This window comes from Moschus berezovskii, chromosome 8, assembly GCF_049115385.1.
Source record: "Moschus berezovskii isolate FMDL1 chromosome 8, NW_MosBer_1.0, whole genome shotgun sequence".
NCBI lineage: Eukaryota > Metazoa > Chordata > Mammalia > Artiodactyla > Moschidae > Moschus > Moschus berezovskii.
This window is the reverse complement of record NC_142467.1, coordinates 24,864,989-24,887,281: the sequence shown is the minus strand read 5'-3', so window position 1 is coordinate 24,887,281 and position 22,293 is coordinate 24,864,989. Positions and strand designations below refer to the sequence as shown.

The following is a 22,293-nucleotide window of genomic DNA, read 5'->3' as shown; positions in this document are numbered from 1 at the left end:
GCAAACATATATAATACTACCACTACTAATTTGAGTTCAGAATCTGAGGCAGTGTCATGTGTTGTTCACTTGCCATGCTGCTGCTGCTGCTGTCACTTCAGTCGTGTCCGACGCTATGCGACCCCATAGACGGCAGCCCACCAGGCTCCCCCGTCCCTGGGATTCTCCAGGCAAGAACACTGGAGTGGGCTGCCATTTCCTTCTCCAATGTGTGAAAGTGAAAAGTGAAAGTGAAGTCGCTCAGTCATGTCTGACTTGTAACGACCCCATGGACTGCAGCCTACCAGTCTCCTCCGTCCATAGGATTTTCTAGGCAAGAGTACTGGAGTGGCTTGCCATAGTATTTCCTCTTGTCCACCCTTACCACCTTCTGTGATCCATGACTCAGCACTTCTTTCTGAATATCTAATAATATATGTACTGATGACACTCAATTTACTTTTTGGAATCCCAACTTGACTGGAATCATGAGATGGATCTAGGTACTTAATTATGAAGCATGCCTCAGAGTTGGTGGCTGCATCATTCTATCTTCAGGGGTACTTTTCTAAACTTTGTAAATGAATCTAGGAATTTAAGGTATAAACAAGGAATCTCCCTTGCCAGATAGCCTACTGAAAACTTATGAAACCAGATTTTCAATTAATTGCAAATGGACAGGATGGACTACACCAAGAGGGACGATAGAGCTAATGACAACTAAATAATAGTTTAAGATTGATACATTATTTAAATAAACATTAAAATCTGTTATGGTTTCTCTAAAAAACATGAAAAAACAAAAATAATGATGTGCAAAATATGAATATGTTATCAAAAATCAACACAGCAGACCTAGTATAAATAGTCAAAACTTTCTTGAATTTTAGAACACCCTTCTATGAAAGCATGTTTCTGTGCTTTTAGAAATCCACTGGATTTACAGTATGATCACCTGCCTGCTGAACTTCTACTCTAAGCAGCAAATTTTAAGGAGCCAAAGAGGAGTCCCCAGTGGGCAAGGGGAACAGAGAAGAGGAATATGTTAAATGTAAACTTGAAAGACAGTAAAACGGGACACAGCCCCCTTTCAAATTCCAGAGATGTGGGCAAGTCCCCAAAAGTAGTTGTTAGGTTTAAAAACTGGACACACCTCATTTCCAAAAAAACGCGCACACACACACAGAACACAGAATTATCAGGGGTAACTGGAAAAATCACCAGAGAAATGCTCAATGAAAATCAAGCTCTTTGATTCAGATGTCTCAGGCCTGAAACACACCCTCTATTCATCCAGGCAACAATGCCTCTTGCTTCTTAGCAGGCATGCTCTTGGTCAAGGACATCAAAATGGCTTACGAAGTAACTTTTCAAATTTTGCTTTTGGGCCAACGTCTGGGCTTATGAGGATCAAGCAGTCCTGCGAAGGCTGGGAACAACAGGTTCCAAAGGCTCCAGGTTCTAACCCTTCCTTCCCAGACACAATGTCAAACACACGTTTTATATTTTGAAATATGGAAGCATCTTTTAAATACTCTTAAGGCATTTATTTATTAAAACGTTCTCTGCCAAGACTTCACATTAACTTAAAATTCAAATCAGTCTTTACATTTCTCTACTGAGGTCTCCACCTTCTCCAGATATCAGTGCTACCAGCATCCACAAAGTGAGCCCCATGGTCAGCCTCTTTGTTCCCTGGGTGAACCAACTAGATGTCAATACTACTCTGCTACAAGGTAAATGCACCTAACTCAAACTTACTGGAAAAGGAGTGAAACTTCTGCAAAGTGAACTTTTTGAAGAGGTACTTTTTGCTTACAAAAAGAAACCAGTGAGTCCTCTAAGAATAATAAAAGGGAGTATTTTACAGTTAAGCACATGATCTGGAGTGAAGAATTCGGATGTTGCTCGGCTGGTCCAGGCCATTAATACTCTTCCTGTTCCTCCTGTGGGCCCCCTTCATCAGGTATCATGAAACCTTCATCTGTGGCATAGAGAATGTCCACTATCCTCTGCAGTACGGGATTGTTCTCCCCCTGGTTCTCCTGGCAAATCAACTCAATGTTCCTCAGCTTTTCAAAATAGAAGTCTCTCTCCTTCTCCAAGTCTTCAACAGTAAGCTTCAATACATTGACCTGCTGCATCAGTTCAGCTGCTTCATCATCTCCATTCCCTACACTGGGATTCTTCCGTATCACACCCGGGCCAGCCTTAGTTCTTCCATACAGTTCAGTTTGTGCTATTCTCTGAAAGATATATGCATCATTTGTCTCCTCAGCCTTCCTTGAGCACATATATACATCTCATTTTCATCTTTACAAAGTGGTAAAGCTGTTTGGCTATGCTGTTTTTTTCACTCCTAAGTATTTGTATAAAATATACTAAATATAGTCTTCATTAATGAGGTAGGTGAAACACAATTTTGCCTTTAACCTCTTACAAGTTAAACCCCTTTAACCTTTTTCCAGATGTGCCTGAGAATTAAATTGACAAAAAAACAGATTAAAACCCCTGATACTAGAAAAGTTTAAAGACAGTAGGATAAGGGGATGACAATGGATGAGATGGTTGGATGACATCACTGACTCAATGGACACGAGTTTGAGCAAGATTCGGGAGTTGGCGATGGACAGGGAGGCCTGGCGTGCTGCAGTCCATGGGGTCACAAAGAGCTGAACATGACTGAGTGACTGCACAACAACAGAAAATAGATTAGCAAGTGAAAAGCATACATATTTATGTAAGTTGTGACAGAGGAGCCCTCATAAAGACACGAAAAAAGACCCAGAAAAATGGCAAAATCTAAATACATTTATACTAGTTTGAACAAAGGGAGAGGATTCTAGCAAAGTAAGTGAAATATATGGGGAGATTAAAGGAAGATAAGAATTGTTTTAACAGAGTTTGAAGCCAGTAGGAACCTGAAACATCTTGTAGTTGTCTGAAGAGTCTTCAATTACTATGTCAAGCGACACAGATGTTTCTCTTGCTTCATATGATGAATATCAGGGATCTAAACTTATCCGAAAAGCTAGAGAGGCACCATTTGTCCCCACCAGAATGTCAGGTTTTGCAGCAATTGTAGCATATGGATAATATAGGTTGAAGAACAGGGGAATACTACAATGTCTGTTCACCTGATCCACATGCATGTGGCAGCCCAGGGCTTTGTTGTGGGAGCAACGACTCTTGGTATGGCCTATTCCCTGTATCAAGAATTCTGGGCAAAGCCTAAACCTTAGAAGAAGAGATGCCATCTTGGACTTGATGGTGGTGATGCTTGCTTTAGTTAGACATCTCATATTGAGGTTATATGTTTATGCTGAAAATAAATTGTTTAGGTCAGACAAGAACATGTTTATTTGAATATTGGCTTCCTTTCTTGCAGGCTTGATTTGCCTGGTGACCAAGTTACTGATGACTAGTTCACTAGCTAGGTCATTCAAGGGAGTCAGATCAGCACAAAAGAAACATGTCACTTTTAAATACAGTTGATAACAGTACCTGTCCACTTTCTTAAACTCTTCTGTTGAAATTAGTTCTAAAGAAGACAACATGCCAATCCTGAAAATGCTCCTAGTTGCTGCAGAATATCATATGTTTTTGATGTAATGTAGGAATCCTATTTTCCCCAGTTAATTTAATTTTCTCTTGTAGACTGGAGAAGGCAATGACACCCCACTCCAGTACTCTTGCTTGGAAAATCCCATGGATGCAGGAGCCAGGTAGGCTGCAGTCCACGGGGTCGCTAACAGTCGGACATGACTGAGCGACTTCACTTTCACTTTTCACTTTCATGCATTGGAAAAGGAAATGGCAACCCACTCCAGTGTTCTTGCCTGGAGAATCCCAGGGGTGGGGGGATCCTAGTGGGCTGCAGTCTGTGGGGTCGCACAGAGCTGGACACGACTGAAGTGACTTAGCAGTAGCAGCAGATTGAGCACTGGTATAAGGTCTGGTTAGCTCTTGAGGAACCATTCAGAGCAGTGTGTGGAATACAACATTTTAAACCTCCCTGCAAGTCTGTGTGTTTTTAAACCAAACCTAAAAAGCTTGTGACAGAGTCACTTTGAAGTAGTATTTATTTTAGAATCATAGTTGTGGGCATGAGAATAACTTTAATTGTAGATCCCTTTTAGCTCTTTGGTAATTGCAGAATTATATTTTGCTGCTGTTATATTAGAATAATTTTAAATGTTATTTTGAAACAAAGACATGTTTTAAGTGCTAATGCAAAGGTAAATGAAAAACACTTTTTAAATGTGTGCAGTAAGTTTACTTTCTCCAAGAGAATCATCAACTAAATAAAATGCCTATAATGGAAGTGATTGATGAGCAAGCTGGTTTGGTCAGACATTATACAAACTTTTGGTATATCACAGAATGTTTTGCTGTACTTGTGGAATTCTCTTGTCTAATCTTAGTTTACATTTCATGGTGATAACACGGTAAATGTAGTATTATTAAAGTAAGTGAAACCATCAAAAAAAATTATTTTAACAAAGTCTGTTTATTCTCTCTCAGCTTTGATTCCCAGTCAAAAAATATTTCTTTTCTCGTAGTACATGAAACACATCTCTCACATGGGAGTTTTTAATTACTTGTTTCAGGAATAAAAGGAGATTTGAATGCTCACTCTTCTTGCATCTACTGTTTTTAGTGCCTTTAGCTCAAAATAATTCTTGTGCCAAAGTGACATATTTTGAGGTGGGATATTCTTCTACCCTTCAATGTCATATAATTTAGTAAACTTTGGTTGATTGAATATGATAATCTGAGACCAGCTCAATGTCTTACTCTCTAAATTAGTTGGATAAAATTGAGATATCTTAACACATAGGTCTGTTTATACCACTGTAATAAAATCAAAGAATTATTTTACTGAAGCCTTTTTCCCCTGGCAGATAATGAAAACTTGTAGCCATAAACCTCTCTACACATCATTTACTTTCTCAGATGCAAAGTTGACATCACTATTAAACATCTGTACAGTGGAGCAATATGCTTTAAATTACTTACAGCACTGTTAGAAGTTTGGATCATCATTCCTAGTAGCTGTCTGCACAGTAACCAGCTATCATGTACAGGCAGACAGCCTTGTTACAATTAATGAGTTTGATCCTTCCAGCAATTGCTTCAGACATTATATCTCATTCTTAAGAGAGTCTCTATAAAATACCATGTTCTTGAGTTCAGAAACATTTGAAAATTCTTTATGGAGCACTAGTAAATCCTTTCTTTAAAAAAAAAAAAGAGAGAATGAAAAAGAAAAAAGTTAAAAAATGAATTCACATAGGTGCAATTTTGGATCCTTATAGATAGAAAACTCCCTGACTGGCTTGTGGTATTTTTTGAATGATTAAAAAGACAGACTGTATGTTATTGATAAACTAAGGTTAATTCAAAAGTTGAAAAGTCCTTTCTGGTAAGTGATGTTTTATTTGATTTATAATGATGAATTATTGATACAATAACTGAGACATTCTACTAGCATCTTGACATGGGAAAATCATTAGCTCTGATATGCAATCTATGAACATAAATGCCCATAATGGCCAGTATAGAATATTAAGCGTTCTGAGTTCAATAAGTATACCACATAGTATAGCATATAGAAGTCATGGTAGTAAGGATATAAAAGGAAGCTTAACTTAAAATAATGGGTTATACTCATGGGCAGTCAATGGGGAAGGTTAGGGAGATTAAATCTTGTGCATAAAAGTTCTCTAAAACAGATATAGTATTTTATGAATATATTCTTTGTAATATAGTATATACATAATTTCCCTAAATGTATGTTAAAGAATATATTTTCTCTAAATATTATCTACTCCTCAGAAATTAAAAAGTACAGTTTAGTTGCTCAATCATGTCCAACTCTTTGTGAAACCATGGACTGTAGTCTACCAGGCTCCTCTGTCCATGGGATTTTCCAGGCAAGAATACTGGAGTGGGTTGCCATTTCCTTCTCCAGAGGATCTTCCTGACCTAGGGATTGATCCTGGGTCTCCCACATTGTAAGCAGATGCTTTATTGTCTGAGCCACCAGGGAAGTCAAAGGAGGGTGAGCACCAAAGAATTTATTAAAAAGTATAGAAGTCTTACATATATTAGTAATGTGATTAAGAAGAGAACTGTATAATACAATTAAATGATACATTTTCTCTTATAAAAAACAAACAAACAAAAATCCAGTGTTAACAATCAGTCAGCTAAAGTGAGAAAGCCAAACCAAAATTCATATTTCCTTACATCATAGAATTTTTAACTTAAGTAATCTGGATGTTTACATAATGTTATGGTGTTTTATTCCCTTAACATAGCTAAGAAAATATTTAACATATAGCATATAAAGAGGATTTATAAAATACAATTGAATATTGAAAATTATGAGAACACAATGAAATTTTAAAAGGATGTTATTGACTTGTATTTGGCTTTTAAAGGAGTTTTGTTAATGAAGACAATGATAATTACAGTAAGATAAATCTCATGTGTTGATCTCTCTCCATTATGGCCCTGATGGTTTTGAAGTTAATGCAATCATAATTTTCAGTACCTTTCTGTTTATATTTCCAGTTGGCTATATGAATTGAAATATTTAATGAGTTAATTATTGCACACTAACTGTTGCTGCCTGACCTGCAAACAGGTTTCTCAAGAGGCAGGTCAGTGGGTATGATATTTGCATCTCATTCAGAATTTTCCACAGTTTATTGTGATCAACACAGTCAAAGGCTTTGGCATAGTCAATGAAGCAGAAATAGATGTTTTTCTGGAACTCTCTTGCTTTCTCCATGATCCAGAAGATGTTGGCAATTTGATCTCTGGTGCCTCTGCCTTTTCTAAAACCAGCTTGAACATCTGGGAGTTCACTGTTCACGTATTGCTGAAGCCTGGCTTGGAGAATTTTGAGCATGACTTTACTAGCGTGTGAGATGAGTGCAATTGTGCGGTAGTTTGAGCATTCTTTGACATTGCCTTTCTTTGGGATTGGAATGAAGACTGACATTTTCCAGTCCTGTGGCTACTGCCGAGTTTTCCAAATTTGCTGGCATACTGAGTGCAGCACTTTCACAGCATCATCTTGTAAGATTTGTAGCTCAACTGGAATTCCATCACCTCCAATAGCTTTGTTTGTAGTGATGCTTTCTAAGGCCCACTTGACTTCACATTCCAGGATGTCTGGCTCTAGGTGAGTGATCATACCATCATGATTATCTTGGTTGTGAAGATCTTTTTCGTACTATTCTTCTGTGTATTCTTGCCACCTCTTCTTAATATCTTCTGCTTCTGTTAGATCCCTAACATTTCTGTCCTTTATTGAGCCCATCTTTGCATGAAATCTTCCCTTAGTATCTCTAATTTTCTTGAAGAGATCTCTAGTCTTTCCCATTCTGTTGTTTTCCTCTGTTTCTTTGCATTGATCCCTGAAGAAGTCTTTCTTATCTCTCCTTGCTATTCTTTGGAACTTTGCATTCAAATGGGTATATCCTTTTCTCCTTTGCTTTTCACTTCCCTTCTTTTCACAGGTATTTGTAAAGCCTCCTCAGACAGCAATTTTGCTTGAACAACAGACCGGTTCCAAATAGGAAAAGGAGTACATCAAGGCTGTATGTTGCTCTGTGGTAAAGAATTTTCATGTTAATGCAGGAGATGCAAGAGACAAGGTTTTGAGTTTTGAATCAAGACAAGGTCTCGATCTCTGGGTTGGGAAGACTCCCTGGACAAGGAAATGGCAACCCACTCCAGTGTTCTTGCCTGGGAAATCCTTTGGACAGAGAAGCCTGATAGACTCCAGTTCCCTGGGTTGGTATTACTGAGTATTTCTGTGAGGGTGTCTTCAGATGAGATTAGCATTTGAATCAGTAAACTGAACAGAGGCGATTGCCCTCTGTTCAGGAGATTGTAGGTGAGAATCATCCAGTTGGTTGAGGGCCTGAATGGAACAAAAAGCCGAGGAAAGGAAAATTTGCTCTTTTCTTGATAGCTTAAGCTAGAACATCGGTTTTTCTCCTGCGCTTGGACTGGGACCTACACATCAGTTCGCTTTGATTTTCAAGCCTCAGACTTGAGCTATCACTCCAGGTTTGCTGAGTAGACTCTGCAAACAACCTAGTTGGGATTTGGGCAGGAAATTTCAAGTTCTCTGTATTCAGAGTATGGCCAAGCCTGAGTTTTTTCTTTTACTTTTTATGGAGGGAAATAATCAGAAGAAGGATTTTCTCAATAGATAAACAGAAATAGTGAAGTCAATCACAAAGAAAATTACTTTTCAGTTCAGTTCAGTTCAGTCACTCAGTCGTGTCCGACTCTCCGCGACCCCATGAATCACAGCACGCCAGGCCTCCCTGTCCATCACCAACTCCCGGAGTTCACTCAAACTCATGTCCATCGAATTGGTGATGCCATCCAGCCATATCATTCTCTGTCACCCCGTCTCCTCCCACCCCCAATCCTTTTAGATTTGATCAAATAAAAATAAAATATTTCTGTATATTTAAAACCCAAACAATAAGATAATTTCCAAAGGTAATCATAGAAAACTATGTTTAATATGACAAAAATACAAATTCTTTAACAAAAATTTGAGGAGATAATTTCAATTAAAGATGAAAATGAATAAAATGAGTATGAGTTAACCCTAACTAATAAACAAACAGCTAAAAATTATGGTGGCTCAGACAGTTAAGAATCTTCCTGCAATACAGGAGACCCAGGTTTGATCCCTGTGGTGGGAAGATCCCGTGGAGAAGGAAATGATAGTCCACTCCAGTATTCTTGCCTTGAGAATCCTTTGGACAGAGGAGTCCATGGGGTCACAAAGAGTCAGGCACAACTGATTGACTAAAACCCACACACAATTTTATGTCTATTTCCAATTCTCATTCCTAAATAATAGTATACTTCAGTACAGAAAGATGATCACCTTATGTTACTGCTTATAATGTAAATGACAACTTTTTAGGAAGGTGACTAGGTAAGATTAATCAGAAGTCTTGAAAAATTAAAAGCACTTTGATTTTATATTTCCACTTTCAGGAATATTTCAAAAGAAAATTCATGCACATGAATAAAGATTTATGCAATGGTTGCTCATCATATCATAGTTAAAAAAGCCGAAAAAATGTAAGTGCCCAGTAAGAATGATGGCTGGGTGAGATTATTTAATATGTGTGTTTTTAAATCAGTTAATCCCTGATAAATCAGTAAGTGTTTGGTGATATTTAGTCAACTGTCTGCAGTACAGATTTTTTGCACATCAAAAATTTAAAATAAATTTTTGCCTCCATCAGTATGAAGGCATTCATACTTTTATTATTTTGCAAATGAAAAATGTCATTTTTTATTATTTTCTCTCATGTAATTTCAATATTATATAGAATAATCTGAAATAAAAACATTGAATAAATTTTAAAAATATAACTTAAAAAAATGCAATATAACACAAAATTAGCAAGCTCAAATAAATTTGGTCTGCTGTTAAGGCTTTCCATAAATATCACATAGTCTGCCAAATCAAGACAGATGACATTTGCCTTCAATTGAGACCATCCGTTTTGCAAATCTGACTCCATCTGACCAGAAAATTAAATCTTAAGTGTTTATAAATACATGTGCTTCTCTCCTGTTTCTGAAAATACATAGGATAAATATGCTAACCACATGCTATTTTATATTTTCAGCCCTATTGGAAGTGGATTGCACTTATGAATATGAAATTCTAATGTAATTTAGCAAAACAAAAACATATGACCTGCTAACAAACTTTATAGAAAAATATTTTACTTCAAACTGAGTGTTAGCATTATATTGACAATGGAATTATAAACATACCTCAGGGAGATCATGGTTTAGTTCCAGACCATCCCAATAAAATGTATATTGCAATAGAGTCTCATGAATTTGGAGGTTTCTAAGAATATAAAAATGTTATGTTTATACTAACTATAGTCTATGACGTGTGCAATAGCATTATGTCTAAAAATTTTACATCTATTGTTGTTATTTAGTTGCTAAGTTTTATCAGACGCTTTTATGAACCTATGGAATCTATGGACCCCGAAGAGCCTGGAGGACTATAGTCCATGGGCCTCAAAGTATCAGACATGACTTAGTGACTAAGCATGCATGACTGATCAGGGGAATGGTTGCTAAAGGTTATGGTGGTTGTGGAAATTTCCTAAAATAAGAAAACAATTGAAGTCTGCTGTATCGATTGACTCTTCCATTCACCAATGATTCATCTGTAACATACAATGCTCGTTGATAGCATTTTACTCACAGTAGAACTTCTTTCAAAATTGAACTGTCTCATACTCTGCCACTGCTTTATCAACTAAGTTCGTGTAATAATCTAAATCGTTTGTTATCATTTCAACTATCTTCACACCATTTTCACTCAAAGTAAATTCCATCTCAAGAAGACACTTTCTTGCTCATCCATAAAAGACAACAGTAAATGTTTTATCATGAGATTGCTGCAATTTAGTTGCATCTTCAGGCTCCAATCCTGATTTTATTTTGCTTGCTATTTCTACCACATCTGAAAGGTACTTCCTACACTGAAGTTTTGAGCCCCTAAAAATCAGCCACAAGGATTGGAATTAACTTGTCCAAACTCCTTTTAATGTTGACATTTGGCCCCTTCTCATGAATCACATAAGTTCTTAATGGAATCTAGAATGGTGAGGCCTTTCCAGAAGTTTTTAAATTTACTTTGCCAGATTAATCAGAGGAATCATATAGCAGCTATAGCCTTAGAATTTTCATTTCTTAAGTATTACTTGAAAATCAAAATTACTCCTTGATCCATGGGCTGCAGAATAGATGTTGTGTTGTCAGGCATGAAAGCAACATTAATGTCATTGTATATTTCCATCAGTACTATTGGGTGTCCAAGCACATTGTCAGCAAGCAGTAATATTTTGACAGGATTTTTTTTTTCCTCTGATCAGTAATCTCAACGTTGGTAGTAAGATATTCAATAAGCCATGTTATAAACAGACATGCTGTCATCCAGGCTTTGTTGTTCCATTTATAGAGTACTGGCAGAGGGTATTTAGTGTCATTCTTAAGAGCCCTACAATTTTCAGAATGGTAAATGAGCACCCATTTCAACTTAAAGTCACTGGCTACACTAACCCCTAACAAGAGCTAACCTGTCATTGAAGTATTGAAGTCGAGCATTGACTTCTCCTCTCTGTGAAAACCCTAAATAGCATCTTCTTCCAATAGGAGGCTATTGTGTCCAAATTGAAAATCTGTTTTTTTCATGTAACTACCATATTAATTATCTTAGTTAGATCTTCTCTAAAATTTGCTGTATCAGTTTCTGCATCAGTACTTGCTGCTTTGCCTTATATCCTTTTAGGTTATGGAGATGCCATCTTTCCTTCAACTTTATGAACTAACCTCTGCTACTTAAAACATTTTTCCTGCAATTTCGTCACTTCTCTCAGACTTCAAAGAATTGAGAGTTAGGGGCTTCTCTGTATTAGATTTTGATTTAGATAAATGTTGTGGCTGGTTTGATCTTTTCTCTGGATCAGTGAAACTTCTCCTTATCAGCAATAAGGCTGTTTCAGTTTCTCATCATTATGTGTTCACTTTCAATTTCCTTCAAAAGTATTTCCTTTGCATTAGCAAGTTGGCTGTTTAGCACAAGAAACCTAGATTTTGGTCTGTTTAAGCGTTTGACGTGTCTTCTCACTAAACATTTCTAACTTTTGGTTTAAAGTGAGAGAAGTAAACTCTTCTTTTCACTCAAACAGTTAAAGATCATTGTAGGGTTATTATTTGACTAATTTCAATTTTGTAGTGTTTCAGAGAATAGGGAGGTCCAAGGAAAGAGAGAGAGAGAGGGAGAAATGGCCAGTCATTAGAGCAATCAGAACACACACAACATACAAAGTTAAGTTCTCCGTATGGATGTAGTTTGCCCTCAAAATATTTTCATAGTAACATCAATGATAACTCATCACATATTACTATAACAAATATAATAATAATGAAAACCTTTGAAATGTTGCAAGAATCACCCAATCTCATGTCCATCGAGTCTGTGATGCCATCCAACCATCTCACCTCTGTCATCCCCTTCTCCTCCTGCCCTCAATCTTTCCCAGCATTAGGTCTTTTTTCAATGAGTCAGCTCTTTGCATCAGGTTGCCAAAGCATTGGAGTTTCAGCTTCAACATCAGTCCTTCCAATGAACACCAAGGACTGATCTCCTTTAGGATGGACTGGCTGGATCTCCTTGCAGTCCAAGGGACTCTCAAGAGTCTTCTCGAATGCCACAGTTCAAAAGCATCAATTCTTTGGCACTCAGCTTTCTTTATAGTCCAACTCTCCCATCAATACATGATCACTGGAAAAACAGCCTTGACTAGACGGACCTGTGTTGGTAAATTAATGTCTCAGCTTTTTAATATGCTGTCTAGGTTGGTCATAACTTTAATTCCAAGGAGTAAGCATCTTTTAATTTCATAGTTGCAGTCACCATCTGCAGTGATTTTGGAGTCCAGAAAAATTAAGTCGGCCACTGTTTCCACTGTTTCCCCATCTATCTGTCCTGAAGTGACGGGACTGGATGCCATGATCTTAGTTTTCTGAACGTTGAGCTTTAAACCAACTTTTTCACTCTCCTCTTTCACTTTAATCAAGAGACTCTTTAGTTCTTCTTCACTTTATGCCATAAGCGTGGTGTCATCTGCATATCTGAGGTTATTGATATTTCTCCCCAAAATCTTGATTCCAGCTTGTGCTTTCTCCAGCCCAGCATTTCTCATGATGTACTCTGCATATAAGTTAAATAAATAGCATGACATTATACAACCTTGATGTACGCCTTTTCCTATTTGGAACCGGTCTGTTGTTCCATGCACAGTTCTAACTATTGCTTCCTGACCTGCATACAGGTTTCTCAAGAGGCAGTTCAGGTGGTCTCGTATACCCATCTCTTTCAGAATCTTCCACAGTTTATTGTGATCCACACAGTCAAAGGCTTTGGCATAGTCAATAAAGCAGAAGAAGATGCTTTTCTGGAACTCCAGTTTTTTGATGATTCATTGGATGTTGGTAGTTTTATTTCAGGTTCCTTTGTCGTTTCTAAAACCAGATTGAACATCTGGAAGTTCATGGCTCACATACTTCAACAAAGCCTGGCTTGGAGAATTTTGAACATGACTTTACTAGTGTGTGAGATGAGTGCAATCGTGCAGTAGTTTGTGCATTCTTTGGCATTGCCTTTCTTTGGGATTGGAATGAAAAGTGACCCTTTCCAGTGCTGTGGCCACAGCTGAGTTTTCCAGATTTGCTGGCATATGAGTGTCACACTTTCACAGCATCATCTTGTAGGAATTGAAATAGCTCACCTGGAATTCCATCTCTTCCACTAGCTTTGTTCGTAGTGATGATTCCTAAAGCCCACTTGACTTCACACTACAAGATGTCTGGCTCTAGCTTGGTGATCACCATCGTGATTACCTGGGTTGTGAAGATCTTTTTTGTACAGTGCTTCTGTGTATTCTTGCCACCTCTTCTTAACATCTTTTGCTTCTGTTAGGTCCATGCCATTTCTGTCCTTTATCGCGCCCATTTTTGCATGAAATGTTCCCTTGGTATCTCTAATTTTCTTGAAGAGATCACTAGACATTCCCATTCTGTTGTTTCCCTCTATTTCTTTGCATTGATCGCTGAGGAAGGCTTTCTTATCTCTCCTTGCTATTCTTTGGAACTCTGCATTCAAATAGGTATATCTTTCCTTTTCTCCTTTGCTTGTGGCTTCTCTTCTTTTCACCGCTATTTGTAAGGCCTCCTCAGACAACCATTTTGCCTTTTTGCATTTCTTTTTAATTTTACATTTCATTAAATAATAAATGATAATAATAACACTTTAAAATAATCATAAATGGGTTTATAAATGCAAATGAAAATATATTGATGAAATTTCTTGTTAATTCCAAAAAGGAACCCAGCACTTATTTGGCAACATCTTCATGCTCATGATTTAACAGTACATATTCTTAACTCTTTAGGTTCAGGGCCATGGTTCCATAGGAGAAGCCCAACAGAGATTTGCTTGTGAACTCAGATTTATTGAAAATTTTTGCTTAACTTCATTTAACATTAATACTTCTTCTTTCCTAATAATTTTGAAAGTATTCACTATTTCAAAATGCATTTTTAGGTAGAAATAGTATATACTGGATATCTCAAGCATCTTTTCTTAGAAGCTTCCAGAATTCCCATAAAACTCACATTCAGCTATCATTATTTAAATTAAGACTTTTCAATAGTGTGTTAGTTTCACTTTGTTTGAATTCATATATACTTCAAATATACTTTATTTTTATTTATTCGTTTATTTTTTATATAAATATATTTATTTTAATTGGAGGCTAATTACTTTATAATATTGTGTTGGTTTTTCATACATCGACATGAATCCACACATAGAAACAAGACTATATGAGCAAAGGATGTATAAACTGTCAAACAAAATTTGGGGGGGAAAGATAAAACAAATCTCTAACTTAACAGCAAAATTAATTGTGCCACAAAATAAATTTTATTCTTATATAGAACATAGATATATTAAACACTAAAATTAGATTCTGGCAGGAATTCCCTTGCTGTCCAGTGGTCAGGACTCAGACTTTGCAATGGTTTCAATAGATCAGGGAGAACTACAATCCCACATGCTGTGCAGTAACGCCAAAATAAAGAGCAGGGTCCAACAGCATAATGGATAACACATCTGACTATGCATCAAAATAAATAGATTTAATTAAATCAAAATAGCATAAATTTAGATTCTGCCATATCACCTTTTATATGTTATATAGGAAATAAAAATTTTATTGCAGATCTTCCTAAATTTATGTTAAAATATATAGTACAACCAGAAGTAATGCTTAGAATGGCATAGACTGAAGCACAAAGCAGGCTTTTCAAAAGAACTAAATGCTTAGCTTAATCTTGCATAATCTAAATCTCATGCAGTGTTGGACAGACATCTAAGTCTGCTTTATATAGCAGCAAAACTGCATCATTTTACAAAAGTCAAACATCAAATGATGACCCTATTTTAAAGAACTAGTCACTTTATAAGCTACAAAATGGATACAATTGATTATTGATAATGATTTTATTCCTATTTGAAAATAGACTCGAGTTTATTACCCTATATTAATGTGCCAGGGTCAAACAGGCTTAGGTAATTTCACTGTGAGTATTTTATCCCTGAGTTATTTAACTTGTTTCTGACTCCCTACACACTAATGTTAGAGGTTAATAGCAATGTTCTATTTTATCCAGTGCTTTACTTCACTTAAAGCAATGATGCATGACTTTCATTAAAAAATAAAGTAAAAGGAAGTACAAAAAAAATTACCATTTGAATTCAGGGCAAAATAAGCTTACCCAAAAAGAATACATTGGTGGTGAGAATCTACCTCAATTTTAGCTAAGCGTACAACATAGTTGTAAAATAAACTATATTTTGAATTTTATCATATGAAAGCAGACAGAAAATCAAATGACAGTATTTCCAAAGTACTGAGCCCTAGTATTGCTTCTAATACATGAATATCAAAAATCTTAGGTAGATAAAACATTTTCTATTGCCACAGTATATTTATTGTGGAGGTGTGTTTTTACCATTCTCATAAAAAAGCAATGGTTAGTAGAATGATACTGAAATAAAAGTGTTACTGAAAAACAAATAACAGGTATTAGCACATAAATATGGACTCTCGAAAAACTGGTATAGATTATCTTAATTGCAAAGCAAAAGTAGACACACAGACATAGAGAACTAATGTATGAACAGCAAGAGGGGGTTAGGATGAATAAGAAAATTGGGATTAACATATAAACAATATTGATACCCTGTTCAATTCAGTTCAGTTCAGTTGCTCAGTCATGTCTGACTCTTTGTGACCCCATGGACTGAAGCACACTAGGCCTCCCTGTCCATCACCAACTCCCAGAGTTTACTCAAACTCATGTACATTGAGTCGGTGATGCCATCCAACCATCTCATACTCTGTCGTCCCCTTCTCCTCCTGCCTTCAATCTTTCCCTGCATGAGGGTTTTCAAATGAATTAGTTCTTCACATCAGGTGGCCAAAGTATTGGAGTTTCAGCTTCAACATCAGTCCTTCCAATGAAATTTCAGGACTGATTTCCTTTAGGATGGACTTATGGGAAATCCTTGCGGTCCAAGGGACTTTCAAAAGTCTTCTCGAACACCACAGTTCAAAAGCATCAATTCTTTGGTGCTCTAATTTCTTTATAGTCTTACTCTCACATCCATATATGACTACTGGAAAAACCATAACCTTGACTAGACAAACTTTCGTTGGCAAAATAATGTTTCTGCTTTTTAATATGCAGTCTAGGTTGGTCATAACACTTCTTCCAAGAAGCAACTGTCTTTTAATTTCATGGCTGCAGTCAAGATATGCAGTGATTTTGGAGCCCAAGAAAATAATTTCTCTCACTGTTTCCATTGTTCCCCATCTATTTGCTATGAAGTGATGGGACCAGATGACATGATCTTAGTTTTCTGAATGTTGAGTTTTAAACTAACTTTTGTATCTCCTTTTACTTTCATCAAGAGGCTCTTTAGTTCCTCTTCACTTTCTGACATAAGGGTGGTGTCATTGGCATATCTGAGATTATTCATATTTCTGGAGGCAATCTTGATTCCAGCTTATGCTTCATCCAGTCCATCATTTCTCATGATGTACTCTGCATATAAGTTAAGTAAGCAGGGAGACAACATACAGGCTTAACGCACTCCTTTCCTGATTTGGAACCAGTCTGTTGTTCCATGTCCAGTTCTAACTGTTGCTTCTTGATGTCCATACAGATTTCTCAGGAGGCAGGTAAGGTGGTCTGGTATTCCCATATCTTTCAGAATTTTCCATAGTTTGTTGTGATCCACACAGTCAAGTCTTTGGCATAGTCAATGAAGCAGAAGTAGATGCTTTTCTGGAACTCTCTAGCTTTTTTGATGATCCAGCGGATGTTAGCAATTTGATGTCTGGTTCCTCTGCCTTTTCTAAATCCAGCTTGAATGTCAGGAAGTTCACAGTTCAAATACTGTTGAATCCTGGCTTGGGGAATTTTGAGCATTTCTTTGCTAGTGTGTGAGATGAGTGCAAATGTGCGGTAGTTTGAGCATTCTTTGGCATTGCCTTTCTTTGGGATTGGAATGAAAACTGACCTTTTCCAGTGCTGAGGCCACTGCTGAGGTTTCCGAACTTGCTGGCATATTGAGTGCAGCACTTTCACAGCATCATCTTTGAGGATTTGAAATAGCTCAACTGGAATTCCATAACCTCCTCTAGCTTTGTTTGTAGTGACACTTCCTAAAGCACACTTGACCTTACATTCCAGTATATCTGGCTCTAGGTATGTGATCACACCTCTGTGGTTATCTGGGTCATGAAAATCTTTTTTGTACAGTTCTTCTGTGTATTCTTGTCACCTCTTCTTAATATCTACTGCTTCTGTTAGGTGCATAGCATTTCTGTCCTTTATTGTACCTATCTTCGCATGAAATGTTCCCTTGGTAAGTCTAATTTTCTTGAGTAGATCTCTAGTTTTTCCCATTCTATTGTTTTCCTCTATTTCTTTGCACTGATCCCTGAGTAAGGCTTTCTTATCTCTCCTTGCTATTCTTTGAAATTCTGCATTCAAATGGCTATATCTTTCCTTTTCTTCTTTGCCTTTCACTTCGCTTCTTTTCACAGAAAAAGACGCTTACTCCTTGGAGGAAAAGTTATGACCAACCTAGTTCAGTTCAGTTCAGTTCAGTTCAGTTCAATCGGACCAACCGAGATCGCATATTAAAAAGTAGAGACATTACTTTGCCAACAAAGGTCTATCTAGTCAGTTCTGTTCAGTTCGGTCGCTCAGTCGTGTCCGACTCTCTGTGACCCCATGAATCACAGCATGCCAGGCCTCCCTGTCCATCACCAACTCCCGGAGTTCACTCAAACTCATGTCTACAGAGTCGGTGATGCCATCCAGCCATCTCATTCTCTGTCGTCCCCTTCTCCTCCTGCCCCCAACCTTTCCCAGCATCAGAGTCTTTTCCAGTGAGTCAACTCATCGCATGAGGTGGCCAAAGTATTACAGTTTCAGCTTTAGCATCAGTCCTTCCAATGAACACCCTGGACGGAGCTCCTTTAGAATGGACTGGTTGGATCTCTTTGCAGTCCAAGGGACTCTCACGAGTCTTCTCCAGCACCACAGTTCAAAATCATCAATTCTTCGGCAATCAGCTTTCTTCACAGTCCAACTCTCACATCCATACATGACCACGGGAAAAACCATAGCCTTGACTAGACGGACCTTGGTTGACAAAGTAATGTCTCTGCTTTTTAATATACTATCAAGGTTGGTCATAACTTTCCTTCCAAGGAGTAAGCGTCTTTTAATTTCATGGCTGCAATCAGCATCTGCAGTAATTTTGGAGCCCCCAAAAATAAAGTCTGACAGTGCTTCCACTGTTTTTCCATCTATTTCCCATGAAGTGATGGGACCAGATGCCATGTAGTCAAGGCTATGGTTTTTCCAGTTATCATGTATGGATGTGAGAGTTGGACTATAAAGAAAGCTGAGTGCCAAAGAATTGATGCTTTTGAACTGTGGTGTTGGAGAAGACTCTTGAGAGTCCCTTGGACTGCAAGGAGATCCAACCAGTCCATCCTAAAGGAAATCAGTCCTGAATATTCATTGGAAGGACTGATGTTGAAGCTGAAACTCCAATCCTTTGGCCACCTGATGTGAAGAGCTGTCTCCTTGGAAAAAGCCCTTATGCTGGGAAAGATTGAAGGCAGGAGGAGAAGGGGATGACAGAAGATGAGATGGTTGGATGGCATCACTGTCTCAACGGACATGGATTTGAGTAAACTCTGGGAGTTTGCGATGGACAGGGAGGCCTGGTGTGCTGCCTCCATGGCGTCACAAAGAGTTGGACGCAACTGGGCAACTGAACTGAACTGATGGGTTTCTCTAGGCAAGAATACTGGAATGGTTTGCCATTTTCTTCTCCAGTGAACCATGTTTTGTCAGAACTCCTCACCATGACATATTCAATTTGGGTAGCCCTGCACAGCTTGGCTCATGACTTCATTGAGTTACACAAGCCTCTTTGCTGTGACAATGCTGTTTTCCATGAACGGAGTTTAAGTTTAGAGGGAAATATAAATAGGTAAAAAGGAAAGGATCAAAAGAGTTGCTTTTATAAGATGGTATAATTGGCTCTGTGTATTTTTTAAATCCCATTTTATGTTATCAACCCTCTTGTTAACTATTTTCACATATGCCAAATGAATAAACTAGTGTTTTGCTTATTTCTTTTTTGTAGGTAGAAGGGAGTTTAACATTTTGTGTTTAAAGTACAACAGTAATTTAATTATTCACCATTTTTAGGAAATACAATATCTTTTATCAATTGAGGGATACAAAATGATTTCTACTTCTAACTGCAGAGTCTACTATTCTTGCCTTATCTCTGAGCTCTGTTTGTATCTGTTTACAACAATTTGGTTGCATCTTATTTTCAGTTTTCACCATTACATTCATTGTAAAACGCTTCCTTGTGATCACAAATGAAATCTGTAAAAGGATTGAAGTTGGTTGTCCTCTCACCTACAATCAGCCACTCTATATTAGTTTTACCTGTTTTTACATTTCATATAGCCATACATTATATACTCAGCATAATACTTTTGAAAGTATCTATTTTGTTGAGTTTATCAATGACGCATTTTATTTTACTGTTGACTGGTATTAATGAGTGGCATCCCTGATGTCTCATCAGTAAAGAATCTAACTTCAATGCAGGAGACATGGGTTTGATCCTTGGTTTGGGAAGAACCCTTGAAGAAGGAAATGGCAAACCACTCCAATATTCTTGCCTGGGAAATCCCATGCACAGAGGCACCTGACAGGTTACAGTCCATGAGGTCACAAAAGAGTCAAATATGATTTAGTGACTAAACAGGTATTAATGAGTATATGAATATACCTAAGTATAATTTTGATGATTGACAAAGGTAATATTTTAAGTTTTTAGCTGTCATAAACAAAACTGGTATAACCGTTCTTGAGAAAGTCTTTCTATGGAAGTTTGTTCTCCTTCCTATTAAGTAAAATCCAAGCAGTGGAATTTCTAGGTCTTTTAAAGACATGTATGAGAAACTGCCAAACCCTTTTACAAAACTGTATTTTTTTTAACTCTTTTCCAAAGGCATTTTTTTTTACGTTTTGAGTGTGAAATGAACATGAAGACTACCAGTATCATTTGCTGCCACTGCAGTTATCCATGCTAAAAGAATAATACCTGTCATTACTTTTTCAATACCTATACAAATGCCAACAAAAGAAAAAAGGCAAACATCTTCAGTTCAGTTCAGTTCAGTCGCTCAGTCGTGTCCGACACTTTGCTACCCTATTACTATAAAAATAGTTTTGACCTCATATCTCTTGAAAAGAACTTAGGGACTCTAACCCTAAACCTGTGTGTCTATGGACTGTAATTTGCCAACCATATCTCTTCATTTATTGAAAATATTGGAAAATTTATATTATCCTGGATATAACACAGTGAGTTAATGCATTTTCTTTGAGTCTCTCGGTTTACAAATGATTGAAACATTCAGGAAAGAGAGGGAAAGAGATGATTGAAATACAAATGAAGTCAGTATAATTATTGTTTATATTTCACTTTCACTTTCAGGTGATTTCAGATGATTTTCAGACAAAGTTAACAGATTACCTTGTATTAGAAAAGTATTATCAGTAAAATAAATGCTTAAAAATCAAAGCTAATTAATTCTTAATACCTGGTAATATGTTAATTTTTAATATGGTTCCTTTTGAGTTTTATAGTTCGCTAATGAATCCTTTGACATACAAATATAGATATGTTAAATCTGCAATATAAATGCAAAATGATAATGACAATAATGTACTTTCACTGACTATGGAAAAGCAAAAATTCTACGTAATGAAAATGACAGGCTGAAAATTATGAGTAAGAATTAAAATGTCTTTAGCAAGACTTTATTTTCCATGCAAAATACAATCACCAAATAAAGAACAGCAAATAGAGCAAATACAAGTATTAATGATTTGTGGAAGTTCAAATTTTTAAAGAAACTTCTTCAGCTACATTGTTACATTATAATATTATATTCTTATATATATAAATTGATCACTTTAGAAAATGAATAAGATTACTACCTAAAGATAAAAATAGAAAGTATAAAGAAAAAAAATAAAACCGAGAAAATAAAAACATATCTCAGTGGATTAAAAAGCAACAGAAGTTTATTTCTCTTTCATATCTGATATGGCCATCAGTAGAGCAGCTGCAGTTCTGCTTCACAGGTCTGTTCAATCCAGAACCCAAGCTGAATGAATAGTACCAGTCAGGGATATACCATTCCAGAGGAATCAAGGAAGAGCAAGAAATTTGGTGGAACCCAAAAAGAATCCTAGGGCATCAGCTTGTGGCATAAGTCATATGTGCTTACATGTCATAGACTAAAGCACAATTTGTGGCTAAGCCAGTCAGTGCATGCAGCAACATAACTCTCTTTCAGGGAAGGCAATAATTGCAAACAATAATGCAGTCTACCAGACTGTCAAAATTGTATAGACCATTCTATATATTAAAATTTTATCCATATTGATACTTCATTCATTTTGTCTGTTTTATAGAATTCCATTATATAAAGAACAATTCACTATTTCATTTTATTGCTATTAAAAATATCCTAACTATAATTTACATTGCTGTACATTTATGCCTTTGTATACACACAATTAACAATTTATTTATTAAAATGGGTCTTACAGTTTTACAAACACAGGTCAGATGTGGCCCTGGGGATGGTGAAACAAGCCCAAAAGCCAGTTACCCACATCAGTGTCATGCTTACATGTTTGGCTGCACCTTACTGAGTGACTAACACTTCCATGAGGGCAGTGAGCACCGCCAACAGTGGGTTGGGCAGCAGAGTATGGGATGGCTGGCACCACTCTCTCAAGATTCACAGACATCTCAGGCTCATCAGAAAGGTAGTGAATTATCCTATGCAATTATTTTATTTAAAAACAGTTATGGTACAGAAGAGTTCAAGTCCAAGAGCAGAAATGTACAGTAATTTAGGACGGAGGTTGGTGACCTTGCGCGTGGCCTGCTGGGACAGACCCTGTTTGCTATCTGCCTGGATTCTGTCACCTGGGCAGCAGCGTTAGGGAGTCACAGGCTAGGGCTAGGAGTTA

The 22,293-nt window shown here is 37.0% G+C and overlaps 2 pseudogenes; one reads left to right on the top strand and one right to left on the bottom strand.

Annotated features, from left to right (window-relative positions):
• Window positions 1-1,904: 1,904 nt before the first annotated feature.
• Window positions 1,905-2,273, bottom strand: LOC148777033 (microtubule-associated protein RP/EB family member 1 pseudogene; annotated as a pseudogene).
• Window positions 2,274-2,940: 667 nt separating this feature from the next.
• LOC148777032 (HIG1 domain family member 1A, mitochondrial pseudogene) lies at window positions 2,941-3,221 on the top strand (annotated as a pseudogene).
• The last annotated feature ends 19,072 nt before the right edge of the window (window positions 3,222-22,293 follow it).